This window comes from Hylobates moloch, unplaced genomic scaffold, assembly GCF_009828535.3.
Source record: "Hylobates moloch isolate HMO894 unplaced genomic scaffold, HMol_V3 SCAFFOLD_8, whole genome shotgun sequence".
Classification (NCBI taxonomy): Eukaryota; Metazoa; Chordata; class Mammalia; order Primates; family Hylobatidae; genus Hylobates; species Hylobates moloch.
In genome coordinates, this window is record NW_026652283.1 from 35,314,145 (window position 1) to 35,329,105 (window position 14,961).

At 44.8% G+C, this 14,961-nt stretch overlaps 1 protein-coding gene across 3 annotated transcripts in view; it reads right to left on the bottom strand.

Annotated features, from left to right (window-relative positions):
* Positions 1-14,961, bottom strand: part of PHC2 (polyhomeotic homolog 2) — a 154,945-nt gene that overhangs the window by 128,107 nt on the left and 11,877 nt on the right. The gene's annotated exons all lie outside the window — the stretch shown is intronic.

Here is a 14,961-nt window from a genome sequence, read left to right on the forward strand (position 1 = left end):
GTCATTTGGAAGAGCAGGGAAGGAAAGAGAGACAGAAATAGCCAAATCTGGAACAAAAGAACAAAGGAGGGCTTTTAAAAACCATTTGGGAGAACTTTGAGAATGTTTGCAGGCAAAGAGAACTTTTTTAGTAGAAGAGAGTTTGAAGATGTGGGAAAGAGAGGAGTCAGTACCCCATCGAGGCAGCTGTCAGAGCAGGCAGGAGGGAATCAAGGACCGAGATGGAGAAAGAGACATTTCTTCTGAGATGAGAGGCAGGCAGTGAGGACAGATGGGGAAGTGGTTACATTTGTGGATATGGGGTGGGGAGGTGAGTTAAACAATCCCTGCCCTATAACTCTTTTTTCTGAGTAAACCAGGAGGAAGGGGATTCCTGGAACAGAAGGGACAGAGGGTTAATCAGCAATGAAGGAATCTATGCAGCCAGGCCTAGATTCAGTCGGGTTCAGGGTCATGTGACTTTGACTCATATATCCATAGTCTACCAAAGCCAGCTCAATTTAGCTTAGAGAAAAAGTATGATTTTTTTTTTGACAGAGTTTCACTCTTGTTGCCCAGGCTGAAGTGCAGTGGAGCGATCTCAGCTCACTGCAACCTCCTCCTCCCGGGTTCAAGCAATTCTGCCTCATCCTCCCGAGTGGCTGGGATTACAGGCATGTGCCACCATGCCCAGCTAATTTTGTATTTTTAGTAGAGATGGGGTTTCTCCATGTTGGTCAGGCTGGTCTCGAACTCCCGACCTCAGGTGATCCGCCTGCCTCAACCTCCCAAAGTGTTGGGATTATAGGCGTGAGCATTGCATCTGGCCTGGAGTATCTTAATACCAAAGCAGGAAGGCCTCTGGGCTTCAGGAAGAGCCTGGATCCAAGGAACTGGATAGTTCCACGCTCTCAGTGGGGGGTCCATGGCATATGGGGCAAGGAGGAAATGTGAGGAGTAGCCAAGCTTGAGATATCCCTGGGGATGCAGGACTTCTAGAACCTTGAAAGGGAACTGAGTTCCTGCCCTGATTCAGGTGTGGGGTTGAAATACCAACATCTGGATCTAAATTACAGTATAGTTTCATTTGTAGCCATAAGCTAGGGAAGCTTGGAGGACATCTAAATTACATTTTAGGGAGTGTAACAGTCAGGATTCCAGCAGATAACAGCTGACAGCCTCACAATGGGTAACCTGAGAAAAGTTTAATAAAGAGTCTTTACAAATGTGTGAGCAGGATTTAGCAGAAGCACAAGAGACAGTGCAGAACCTGGGGCTGGTGACAGCAAAACTAGACCTGAAAGTGTGAGAGGAAACAGAAGTCGCTTGAACTCACAGAGGCCTCTGTGGAGAGGGCCCCCCTGCAGGAGCTGAGATCTTCCACTGAGGGATGCGGCAGCCCATGGCAGCCTCGCAGGGGCGTCACAGGAGTCCATATCTTACCCCATCCTCCTCCCGCCCTCCAACTCCTGCCAGTGCTCTCACTGGCTAAGCCCAGCAGGAAGCCAGAGGACAAGAGAGCTCACTGATGTGGTTGGTTCCTAGAGTTTATGTGCTTGGCATCCAAAGCAAGGTGGAAAAAGGTGGAGAGTGGGTCTGGAGGAGCAAATGGAAGAGCACAGGAGGCTTATTCATGGTTGTGCTTTGCACACACACACCATAGATGCACTATCCTTGTCCAAATACCTGACTATGGCTTGTGACACTAACAGGAGAGCTAGAGGCCTTGCCTCTGAGGGTGAAGGGCTCTCCAATAAGGGAAGGGTTCTGGCCCTGATTTACAAGGGAGCAGAAGAGAAAGCTTCTGAGAAAAGAACTTAAACTTTGTCCATGATTAGGGTTAGTTATGAACAAGTATGTTGGGCCAACTGGGAGAGAAGGAGGCAGTGACAGAGGGCAAATGAGAGGAAAAAACTATGAGGTAGAATCCATTCAAATGGATATGCAGTGTGGTTGGCCGAATAACAGCCCTCCAAAGATGTTCACTTCCTCATCCCTGAAACCCGTGAATACATGACCTTACACAGCAAGAGGGACTTTGCAGGTATAATTAACTTAGGATTTTTTAATGGAAAGATTACCCTGGATTATCCAGGTAGGCCCAGTGTAATCACAAGGGGCCTTATAAGAAGAAGGCAGCAGCTTGGGCAACAGAGCGAGACTCTGTCTCAAAAAAAAGAAGTAGAAGAGGGCAGGAGGGACAGAGTCATAGAAAGCGATATGAGAACAAAAGTAGAGACTGAACGATAATAGTGACACAATCTATCAAATCCTCTGGGTTACAGCAAAAGCAGTGCTAAGAAGAAAGTTAATAGCATTAAATGCCTACATCAAAAAGTCTGAAAGAGTACAAATAGACAATTTAAGGTCACACCTCAAGGAACTAGAGAAATAAGAACAAACCAAACCCAAACCCAGCAGAAGAACAGAAATAACCAAAATAAGAGCAGAACTAAATGAAATTGAAACAACAGCAAAAACAATACAAAAGACAAATGAAACAAAAGGTGCGTTCCTTGGAAAGATAAATAAAATTGATAGAACGTTAGCAAGAGCAACAAAGAAAAGAAGAGAGAAGATCCAAACAAGCTCAATTAGAAATGAAATGGGAGCTATCACAACCAATGCCACAGAAATACAAAAGATCATTCAAGGCTACTATGAACATCTTTATGAGCATAAACTAGGAAACCTAGAGAAGATGGATAAATTCCTGGAAATATACAACCCTCCTAGATTAAACCTAGAAGAAATAGAAACTCTGAAAGACCAATAACAAGCAGCAAGATTGAAATGGTAATTAAAAAGTTACCAACAAAAAAAAGTCCAGGACCAGATGGATTTACAGCTGAATTTTATCAGACATTCAATGAAGAATTGGTGCCTATCCTACTGACACTCTTCCAAAAGAGAGAAAGAGGGAAATCCTCCCTAAATCATTCTATGAAGCCAGTATCACCCTAATACCCAAAACCAGGAATGGATATAACAAAGAAAGAAAACTACAGACAAGTATCCCTGATGAACATAGGTGCAAAAATCCTTGACAAAATATGAGCTAACCGAATCCAACAGCGTATCAAAAAGATAATCTGCTATGATCAAGTGGGTTTCATACCAGGGATGCAGGGATGATTTAACATCCGAACGTCAATACATATGATACACCACATAAACAGTAAACAGAATTAAAAACAAAAATCACATGATCATCTCAGGAGATGCAGAAAAGCATTTGACAAAATCCAGCATCTCTTTATGATTAAAACCCTCAGCAAAATTGGCATAGAAGGGACATACCTTAAGGTAATAAAAGCCATCTATAACAAACCCACGCCAACATTATACCAAATGGCGAAAAGTTGAAAGTATTCCCCTTGAGAACTGGAATAAAACAATGATGCCCACTTTCACTACTTCTGTTCAACATAGTATTGGAAGTCCTAGCCAGAGCAATCAGACAAGAGAAAGAAATAAAGGGAATAAAAATCTGTAAGGAGGAAGTCAAACTGTTGCTGTTCACCATTGATATGATTGTATACCTAGAAAATCCTAAAGATGGCTGGGTGTGGTGGCTCATGCCTGCAATCCCAGCACTTTGGGAGGCCCAGGTAGGCAGATCATGAGGTCAAGAGATTGAGACCATCCTGGCTGACACAGTGAAACCCCATCTCTACTAAAAATACAAAAAATTAGCCAGGCGTGGTGGTGGGTGCCTGTAGTCCCAGCTACTCGGGAGGCTGAGGCAGGAGAATGGCGTGAACCCGGGAGGCGGAGCTTGCAGTGAGCCGAGATCGCGCCACTGCACTTCAGCCTGGGCGACAGAGTGAGACTCCGTCTCAAAAAAAAAAAAAAAAAAGAAAACCCCTAAAGACTCATCCAAAAAGCTCCTAGATCTGATAAGCGAATTCAGCAAAGTTTCAGGATACAAAATTAATATACACAAATCAGTAGCACTGTTATACACCAACAGTAGCCAAGCTGAGAATTAAATCAAGAACTCAACTCCATTTACAATACCTGCAAAATAAATAAATAAAGAAATAAAGAAAGAAATAAAATACTTAGGAATATGACTAACCAAGGAAATGAAAGACCACTACAAGGAAAACTACAAAACACTGCTGAAAGAAATCATAGACAGCACAAACAAATGGAAACACGTCCCACGCACATGGATGGGTAGAATCAATATTGTGAAAATGACCATATTGCCAAAAGCAATCTACAAATTCAATGCAATTCCCATAAAAATATCACCATCATTCTTCACAGAATTAGAAGAAACAACCCCAAATTCATATAGAACCAAAAAAGAGCCCACATAGGCAAAGCAAGACTAAGCAAAAAGAACAAATCTGAAGGCATCACGTTACTAAACTTCAAACTATACTGTCAGGCTGTAGTCACCAAAACAGCATCATACTGGTATAAAAATAGGCACAATGACCAATGGAACAGAATAGAGAACCCAGAAATAAAGCCAAATACTTACAGCCAACTGATCTTCGACAAAGCAAACAAAAGCATAAGGTGGGGAAAGAACACCCTATTCAACAAATGGTGCTGGGATAATTGGCAAGCCACATGTAGAAGAATGAAGCTAGATCCTCATCTCTCACCTTATACAAAAATCAACTCAAAGTGGATCAAAGACTTAAATCTAAGACCTGAAACCATAAAAATTCTAGCAGATAACATTGGAGAAAACTTCTAGACGTTTTGGCTTTTAGGCAAAGACTTCAGGATCAAGAACCCAAAAGCAAATGCAACAAAAACAAAGATAAATAGATGGGACTTAATTAAACTGAAAAGCTTCTGCACAGCAAAATAAATAATCAGCAGAGTAAACAGACAACCCACATAGTGAGAGAAAATCTTTGCAAACTATGCATCTGACAAAAGACTAATATCCAGAATCTACAAGAAACTCAAACAAATCAGCAAGAAAAACAAACAAACAATCCCATCAAAAAGTGGGCTTAGGACATGAATAGTCAATTCTCTAAAGAAGATATACAAATGGCCAACAAGCATATGAAAAAATGCTCGACATCACTAATGATCAGGGAAATGCGAATCAAAACCACAATGCAATACCACCTTACTCCTGCGAGAATGGCCATAATCAAAAAAAATTAACAAAATAGACGTTGCTGTGGATGTGGTGAAAAGGGAACACTTTTACACGGCTGGTGGGAATGTAAACTAGCACAACCACTGTGGAAAACAGTGTGGAGATACCTTAAAGAACTAAAAGTAGATCTACCATTTGATCCAGCAATCCTGCTACTGGGTTTCTACCCAGGGGAAAAGAAGCCATTATATGAAAAAGATCCTTGCACACTGTACACCTGTACAGGTAACACGGTACTCAGTGTGTAGTCTTTTATCCTTCAGCTCCCCACTCCTTCCCCTGAGTCCCCAAAGTCCATTGTATCATTTGCGTGGCTTTGCATCCTCATAGCTTAGCTCCCACTTATGAGTGAGAACATACAATATTTGGTTTTCCATTTCTGAGTTACTTCACTTAGAATAATGGTCTCCAATTCCATCCAGGTTACTGCGAATGCCATTAGTTCATTCCCTTTTCATCACATCCATGCCGACATCTATTATTTTTTGTTTTTTTGATTATGGTCATTCTTATAGCAGTAAAGTGGTATTACATTGCAGTTTTGATTTGCATTTCCCCGTTAATTAGTGATTCTGAGCATTTTTCATCTGGCTGATGGGTGCACTAAAATCTCAGAAATCACCACTGAAGAACGTATCCATGTAACCAAACATCATCTGTTCCCCAAAAACTGTTGAAATAAAAACAAATAAAATATAAAAGAAAATCAAGTTTCCCAAATTTTGAAATAAAATTTGGACTACAAAAAAGAAAGAAAAACCATAAACAACAACAGCAAAAAATAAAAAGTTTCTGCACAGCAAAGGAAACCATCAACAAAGAGAAGAGACAACCCAGAGAATGGAAGAAAATATTTGCAAACTACCCATCTGATAAGGGATTAATAACCAGAATATAGGATGAGCTCAAACAACTTTATAAGAAAAAAATCTAATAATCCAGTTAAAACGTGGGCAAATGGTTTGGATAGACATTTCTCAAAAGAAGACATACAAATGGCAAACAGGCCTATAAAAAGTGCCCCACATCATTGATCATCGGAGGAATGCAAATCAAAACTACAATGAGACATCCTCTCAACCCAGTTAAAATGGCTTATATTCAAAGGACAGGCAGTAACAAATGCTGATGAGGATGTGGAGATAAAGGAACCCTCATACACTGTTGGTGGGAATGTAAATTAGTACAATCACTATGGAGAAACAGTTGGAGGTTCTTCAAAAAACTAAAAATTGAGCTACCATATGACTCAGCAATCCCACCGCTGGGTCTATACCCAAAAGAAAGGAAATCAGTGTATTGAAGAGATACCTGCATTCCTGTGTTTGTTGCAACACTGTTCACAGTAGCCAAGATTTGGAAGCAACTTAAGTGTTCATGAGCAGATGAATGAATAAAAAAAATGTGGTACTTACACACAATGGAGTGCCACTCAGCCATGAAATAGAATGAGATCCAGTCATTTACAATGACACAGATGGAATTGGAGGTCATTATGCTAAGTGAAATAAGCCAGACACAGAAAGACAAACATTGCATGTTCACACTTACTTTTGAGGTCTAAAAATCAAAATGATTGAACTCATGGGGAGGGAGAATAGAAGGATGGTTACCAGAGGTTAGGAAGGGTAGTGGGGGGTTGTGGAGGAGGTTGGGGTGGTTAATTCATACAAAAAAATAGGAGGAATGAATAAGACCTAGTATTTGATAGCACAATAGGTGACTATAGTCAATAATAATTTAATTGTATACTTTAAAATAACTAAAAGAGTATACTTGGCCAGGCGCAGTGGCTCATGCCTGTAATTCTAACACTTTGGGAGGCTGAGGCAGGCGGATCACTTGGGGTCAGGAGTTTGAGACCAGCCTGGCCAACGTGGTAAAACCCCGTCTCTACTAAAAATACAAAAATTAGCCAGGCATGGTGGCAGGCACCTGTAATCCCAGCTACATGGAAGACTGAGGCAGGAGAATTGCTTGACCCTGGGAGGCGGAGGGAGGTTACAGTGAGCCGAGATTGCGCCACTGCACTCCAGTCTGGGTGACAGAGTGAGACTGTCTCAAAAACAAACAAACAAACAAACAAACAACAAAAGAGTATACGTGGATTGTTTGTAACACAATGGATAAATATTGAGGGGATGGATACCCCATTTTACAAGATGTGATTACACATTGCATGCCTATATCAAAACATCTCATGTACCCCATAAATATATACGCCTACTATGTACTCAAAAATATTAAAATAACAAAAAAAAGAAAAAAAAGTAGAGGACAGAATGGGGCCACAAGCCAAGGAATGTGAGGCCTCTAGAAGCTGAAAAAGCCAAGGAAGTGGATTCTCTCCTCTAGCCTCCAGAAGAATACCCATTTTGGACTTTTGACCTCCAGGGCTGGGAGAGAATACATTTATATTGCCTTTAACCATTACATTTGTGGTAATTTGTTATAGCAGCAATAGGAAACGAATACATTCAGTTATTATTAGGTCTCTCAAACATATTAGGGACTCAGTAAATAGTAGCTGAATGAATGAAGGAGTCTGGAATGAACAACAGAACTCAGCAGAGGATCTGAGGAATGGAGGTGGGTTGTGGCTCTGGGTCCAACATCTGTATGTACCTGTAGATGTGGGGAAAAATAGCCATCTTTCTAGATAATGTACCACCTCAGGACTTGAGCAATTCTGCTGTGGTTCTCCTCTAAGGGGAGGTAGATCAGTTTCTCTATCCTTTTTGGAATAAAAAGGCAAGGCCCAGGATCAGGGTCCCAGGCATTGATTCGCGGGGGGTGTCAGGCAGCAGCTGTGCAGAACTTGAAGAGGCAGCTTAGAGCAAGTGGTGCTATATGAGCATGCACCATGTGGAGCACCAGAGTGAAGTCAAAGGCCAGCGTGGAGGAGGTGGCACGAGCAGTGGCCCTGCCTGGCCCAGACAGTGCAGGAATTCCCGAAGATACTGAGGGGCAAAGCAACCTCATGATGGTTCTGAGCCCTGCAGTTACCTGGTTTGTGCGTGGGGCAATACTGAGCTAGCACAATGTGTGTCCAAATGCTATTGTGGCCTAGTTCGAATGAATGAGGTCTGTGGCCTCGAGATCAATGCTGTAATACAAAGGGAAGGAGCATGTTATGGATCATATTGTATTCCCCCAACAAAGATGTGTTGGAGTCCTGACTCCAGCACCTCAAAATGTGACCTTATTTGGAGGTAGTCTTTACAGAGGCAATTAAAATGAAGTCATTAGGGTGGATCCTAATCCAATATGATCAGTGTCCTTATAAAAAGGGTCAATTTGAACCCAAAGCTAGGCCACATGGAGGGAAGACAATGTGAAGAGACGCAGTGAGAAGATGAACATTGACAAGCTAAGGAGAGAGGCCTGGAACAGAGCCTTTCCACACAGCCTCCAGAAGGAACCGACCCTTCTGACACCCTGGTCTCAAACTTCCAGCCTTCCAAACTGTGAGAGAATACGTTTCTGCTGTTTAAGCCACCCAGGGAGTGGAACTTTGTTGCAGCATCCCTGGAAAACAAATGCAGAGCCATTCTCCCCTGTTCTGCTTCCTGGCATTACGCACCATCTTGGGGGCTCGGAGAGCTGTGAGGCCTGGCAGGTGAAGGACCAGGCACCCCATGGAGCAGCAGGAAGTGGCAGCTGTGCATGCCCTGCCCAGCAGCCGAGTGTGAGCAGCACACTGCCTGGGCTCCCTGGCGGCATGGCTGCAGGCATCTGCAGAGAGCAGCTGTGCCTGGAAGGAGCAGCTGTGTGAAATCAGGCTCAGAAGGGTGGATAAGCTCCGTAGAGGAGTGTGGAGAGACCCTGGGGGTCCGCAAGGCAGCAGGGCTACTGTGGGAATGGGCTTGCTTTCAGCATAAGTGAGACATGCCCTGGGATAAACTTGGCGGGGTCTGGGCGTGGTGACTCATGCCTATAATTGCAGCCCTTTGGGAGACCAAGGCGGGTGGATCACTTGAGGTCAGGAGTTCGAGACCAGCCTGGCCAACATGGTGAAACCACGTCTCTACCAAAAAAAAAAAAAAAATACAGAAATTAGCCAGCCATGGTGGCAGGTACCTGTTATCCCAGCTATTTGGGAGGCTAAGGCACGAGAATCACTTGAACCCAGGAGGCGGAGGTTGCAGTGAGCCGAGATCGCACCACTGCACTCCAGACTGGATGATAGAGTGAGATTCCGTCTCAAAACAAACACACACACACACACACACACACACACACACACACACACACATGCGCAACAAAAAACAAAACTTGGTGGGAACACTTTCCAGGGGGCTGGAGATGATCTGATTACTGAAAATTGCTTTCACGAACTCCCACAGATTGTCCCGACCCCTCCTGCCCTCTCCTCCCTCTCCATCAGCCACTGGAGGTAGCACCTCTCCTCCTCCTTCTCCCATCTTCTGGGACTTCAGTGCTCAAAGTCACTGTGCTCCGCATATTTCTGGGAAGTGCTCTCCCCCTCACCCCACATCTCAAGCCTTTGGGGAAGTGGAAGGAAGCTCTTCCCACAAGAAGGTTTTGGATCCTGTTTTAGATGAGACTGGGTGAAGTGAGGCCCAGAGGACAGGGAAGGAGGTGCCTGGGAATTGAGGTTCCGGGGGGCCAGGGGGGAAAAAGTGGTTTAGACAGAAGGAACAGTATGAGAAAAGACAGAGGCGTAGCTGGGTGCAGCACGTTGAAGAAGTTCAACGCTGTGGTAGCGAGAGATGCACGTGAGGACCTGACAGAAGACAAGAGGAAATAAGGGGCCAGACGTGACTGTAGTGCCACCTGGTGCTGGAAGGAGTCAGAGCCTGGCCTGAGATGACATTCTGCTCCGCAAGACTTAACTGGAGTCACTAGTGAGTAGCTCAGGATGTCTACCACCTAATGATCCATTTCTGTAGCTGGCTTTCCAGTGTACAAAACGCTTTAGCAATTTCCCAGTGTTCCAACTCCCTACTGCTGTATAACACACCAACCCAAAACAGCAACATCCATTTGCCCTCAGACCTGTAACCTGGGCAGGACTCGGCAGGAACATTTCATGTCTGCTCCATTTGGCGTTTGCTGGGACAACTGGAATCACCTGAGGGCTGTCAATCACAAGTCTGGCAGTGGATGCCGGAAACTTAGCTGGGGCTGTGAGATAGAACACTTCCATGTGCCCTCTCCTTGTGGCCTGGGCTTTTTCACAACATAGTGGCTGGGTTCCCAGGGTGAGTGTCCTCAGAGTGAGAGCCAGGAGGAAGTTTTCTAAGTTGGCCTTGGAAGTTGGCCTTGGAAGCCTTTTTGTACCACCTCTGCCGCATTCTACTCATTAGCAGCCAGTCACTAAGGCCTGCTTGTATGCAAAGGGAGAGGAATTGGACACCACAGTTTTTAAGGGGAAAATAAAAAAATTGTGGACATGTTTTAAAACCGCCATGCCCTGTGAAGTAGGCTCTGTTATCTCTGTATTCCAGAGAGGCTGGGTGACTCACCAAGATCACACAGCCACCAAGAGGTGGATGTAGTTCTAACCATAACATACATACATACATGCACACATGAAATGTGCCACATACATGTATACACATACACACACGTGCACACAGGTATCAAGTGCCTCCTATGCCAGCACTTTGCATCATTTGACACAGCCACTTGGTATATAATAGTCATTTTGTTTTGTTTTGTTTTATTTATTTTGAGGGTCTTGCTCTGTCACCCAGGCTGGAGGGCAATGGTGTAATCACAGCTCACTGCAGCCTCTATCTCCTGGGCTTAAGTGATTCTCCCACCTCAGCCTCCTGAGTAGCTGGGACTACAGGCATGTGCTACCATGCCCAGCAAATTTTTATATGTTTTTGTAGAGATGCAATTTCACCATGTTACTCAGGCTAATGTCAAACTCCTGGGCTCAAGCAATTTACCTAGCTTGGCCTCACAAGATGCTGGGATCATAGGCATGAGGCACCATGCCTGGCCTATAACAGTCATTTTAAACTGAGTACTTTAAAAGTTGAACTAATTCTTCTAAATCTGTTCTCCCACAGTCTTGGCATCATCCTTGACTTCTCTTTCCTCACATCCCACGTCCAACCCATCAGCCAGTGCTGTCAGTTCCGTCTTCACAATATATCCAGAATTTAACCATGTATTAACCCCTTAATCCCAAGTCTATCACCAGGGTTCAAGCCCACATTATCTCACACCTGAATTATTGCAACAATTCCTCACTTACCCCTCTGCTTCTGTCCTCATGCAACCACCACTATCCCCAGCGATTCTGCTCTTATCCTAGCAGCCTGAATGATTCTTTGAAAGTATAAACAGGCTTCTGTCACTCCTCTGATGAAAACCCTCTAATGACCCCATATCTCATACAGAATAAAAGCCAGAGTCCTGACAACAGTCTACAGGCCCCACCCTGAGTGGCTATGCCCTGCAGATGTCTCTGACTTCATCTGCTATCCCTCTTCTGGCTCATTCCACTTTAGCCGCCCTGGCCTCCCGGCTTCCACCTGCCACCTTAGGGCCTTTCCACTTGCTGCTTCCCCTGCCAGAGAGCTGGGTGGCTCCCTGTCCATTCTTCAAGCTTCTGTTCAAATGTCACCTCATTAGAGAGGTCTTCTTAGACACGTTACTTAAAATTCTAACTTGATTCCTACCCTTGTTTCTCCCCATCCACCTTCATTGCTTTATTTTTCTTTCTTTTTTTTTTTGAGATGGAGTCTTGCTCCATTGCCCAGGCTGGAGTGCAGTGGCACAATCTCGGCTCACTGAAAGCTCTGCCTCCCAGGTTCTCGCCATTCTCCTGCCTCAGCCTCCCCAGTAGCTGGGACTACAGGCGCCCGCCACCACGCCCGGCTAATTTTTTGTATTATTAGAAGAGACGGGGTTTCACTGTGTTAGCCAGGATGGTCTCGATCTCCTGACCTCATGATCCCCCCGCCTCAGCCTCCCAAAGTGCTGGGATTACAGGCGTGAGCCACCGCGCCCGGCCCATTGCTTTATTTTTCACCATATAACTCATGATTATATTATATATTGTATATTTACTTTAAAAATTGTCTGTTTTCTCCCATTAAAAGTAAGCTCCACAATCTCAGGAATTTTAGATGTTTTGTTCACTGCTTATTCCCCACCACCTAGCACAGTGCCTGGCACATTGTTGGGTGAATAAATAAAAACTACAGTTGTGCTTCTGTCACCTTCTCCTTATAGTTCTAAAAGCTTTGATGTGTGTGTTTTGTGGCTCTAGTAATAGAGCTTTTATTATTTCCACATGATCCTCTTTAATCACTTAATGATTTGTCTTAAATTCTATTTTGTTTTCATATTATTGTTATTATTACCAAGTTATGTCTTTTCATTGTTGGAAAGACTTCAAAGAGTTCTGTTTTGTTTTAGGTTCAAAGTCATGCTATCTGCTAAGAAAATAGGGTGGGAGAACAGAGCCTCTCCATGTCCTGGGAGTATTGTTTTGTCTCAGGCAAAAGTTCCTAACGTGGTGACTCATATTTAAAACCATCAGTCTTGTAGCATTAACTCATGGTTAGTAAAAACAGACACACACACACACACACACGCACGCACACACACAGACACATCTACAAACAACCAACCTTCCAGAATACAAAAACAAAAACCCATCACAGGTGGGCAGAGCTTACCAGGGAAAGAGAACAGCTATTGCAAAAGCCCTTAGGTGGAGGTGGGCGTGGCCCTTCTGATCAGCAGAGAGAAGGCGAAGTGTGTTGGGAAAGAGAGAGAGAGAGAGATGGGGGGAGTTGCATGGTTGGTATTCAATGGTGGGCAAGAACCAGCTCAGGTAAGGCATCGTAGGTCAGAGAAAAAAAAAATATAAATGTGATGGGAAGCCATTGAAGGGCTTAAGCAAGAGAGTGCTGTGATATGGTTTATATTTATATTTATTAATTTCTTTCTTTTTTGAGACAGAGTCTCGCTTTGTCTCCCAGGCTGGAGTGCAGTGGTGCGATCTTGGCTCACTTCACCCTCTGCCTCCCAGGTTCAAGCAATTCTCATGTCTCAGCCTCCCAAGTAGCTGGGATTACAGGCACCTGCCAGCACGCCCGGCTAATTTTTTTTTTTTTTGTATTTTTAGTAGAGACGGGGTTTTACCATGTTGGCCAGGCTGATCTCAAACTCCTGACCTCAAGTGATCTTCCTGCCTTGGCCTCCCAAAGTGCTGGGATTGCCAGCATGAACCACTGAGCCTGGCCACGGTATATTTTTAAAAACTCACTCGAGATTCTGTGTGGAGGATGGGTTGCAGGAGGCAAGAATGAAAGCAGAGAGACAAGTCAAGAGACCATTGCCATCATCCAGGCAAGAGATAATGGCCTTGTGACCTAGGAGCCTAGCCATGGAGATGGACAGATGTGGGCAGATTCAGGATAGGTCCTGATGTGGTGTCAACAACAGGGCTAGCTACTGGGGATGAGCAAAGAGAGGAATCGGGAATGAGTTTCAGGTTTGTGGATGGAGCAACTAAGCGTATGGTGTCATGCTGTGTGCTGAAACTTCCCCCGATACGGAGACACTTGGAGGGGAGCAGGTTGGGATGGACACGGCAGGGCTGGAAATCAGGGGTTTGCTTTGACTAAGTTAACTTTGAATTGCTTGTTTGACCTCTAAGTGAAGATGACAAATAGGCAGTTGGATATGAGTCTGGAGCTCAGGGAAAAGTCAGTGCTGATGACAGTGACTTATAAGTTATTGGCAAATAGATGGTATTTAAAAGCCATGAGACGGGATGAGATCACCTAGGGAGAGAATGCAGAGGCGAGAAGGGAGGCTAGTGTTCCCTGGAAATATGCTCATGTTTGGGCAAAGTTGAATTAGAAGCAGCAGGTGAGGGAGTTAAGGTCCAGAGGCAGGCTCTGCCAGAAACCAGACCAGGGTCTAGTGGGGCAGACAGAGGGGACAAGTGACACCACAGTGAATTGGTGGAACTTGTAAGAATTCTTGGAGATCCTCGGGAATGGGAACCTGGTAGGAGACCTGATTTCCTGAAGTCTTGCAGGTGGAGAGTTCAGACGGTGGCTGTTTACATGTTAAAAGGAAGTGTGGCCTGCTGGCAGAGGAAACAAAAAGACATCTGAGTCACTGCTCTTGTTATGGGTTTGTCATCCCCATCCACCAGGAGCAGGGACTCTGCCGCCTTTGCCTGAGAAGTGCCCAGCTCAGAATAGCTGTGGCCTGAATAAGTGAACAGAGTGAATGTCTAACAGGCCTTGTTCACATGATCTAAAGAGGGGACTCTAAATAATAAAGTCTGCAGGCCAAAAGGACAAAAGATCTTGAGAAACTAGGACCAGGTGACTCCTAAGAGTCCAACCTACGAGCCCTTTTTGAGGATGGAAGAGTGGTGTGCTTTGCCGCTCCCTTGAGTGAGAGAACATTTTGCCTCTCTTCCCAGGACCATCGAGTACCCCGTCACTCCCAAGCAGAGCATCTCAGCAAGCTCACAGGATAGAGCAGGAACCACATGGAGAGAGATTTCCTAGCTGGCTTCTCCTTCCCTCTGAGCTCCCACAGTGGATCCCAGTGGGGCTGGGAGTGGGGAGAGCATCAGCACGGGAAGGGAGGTCAGGCAGGTCTAGGGGGTGATGGGAGGTGGGGGATGAGTAGGACTAGATCAGGAAGGAGAGGAGCTTCTGCACCCACCTCAGCTGGCTTTTGGCTTTAGTTCAACCTGTTGTTCCTCTTCTGTGGAGAGAAGAGAAGGTTGAAGTGGAGATGAGACAGTGAAACTGTGGCCTGGCTGATGGCTCCACTCCCTGGCTTCAGTCCTTCTCCAGGCCCAGCTGATTTAGGGTTCCGTGAACACA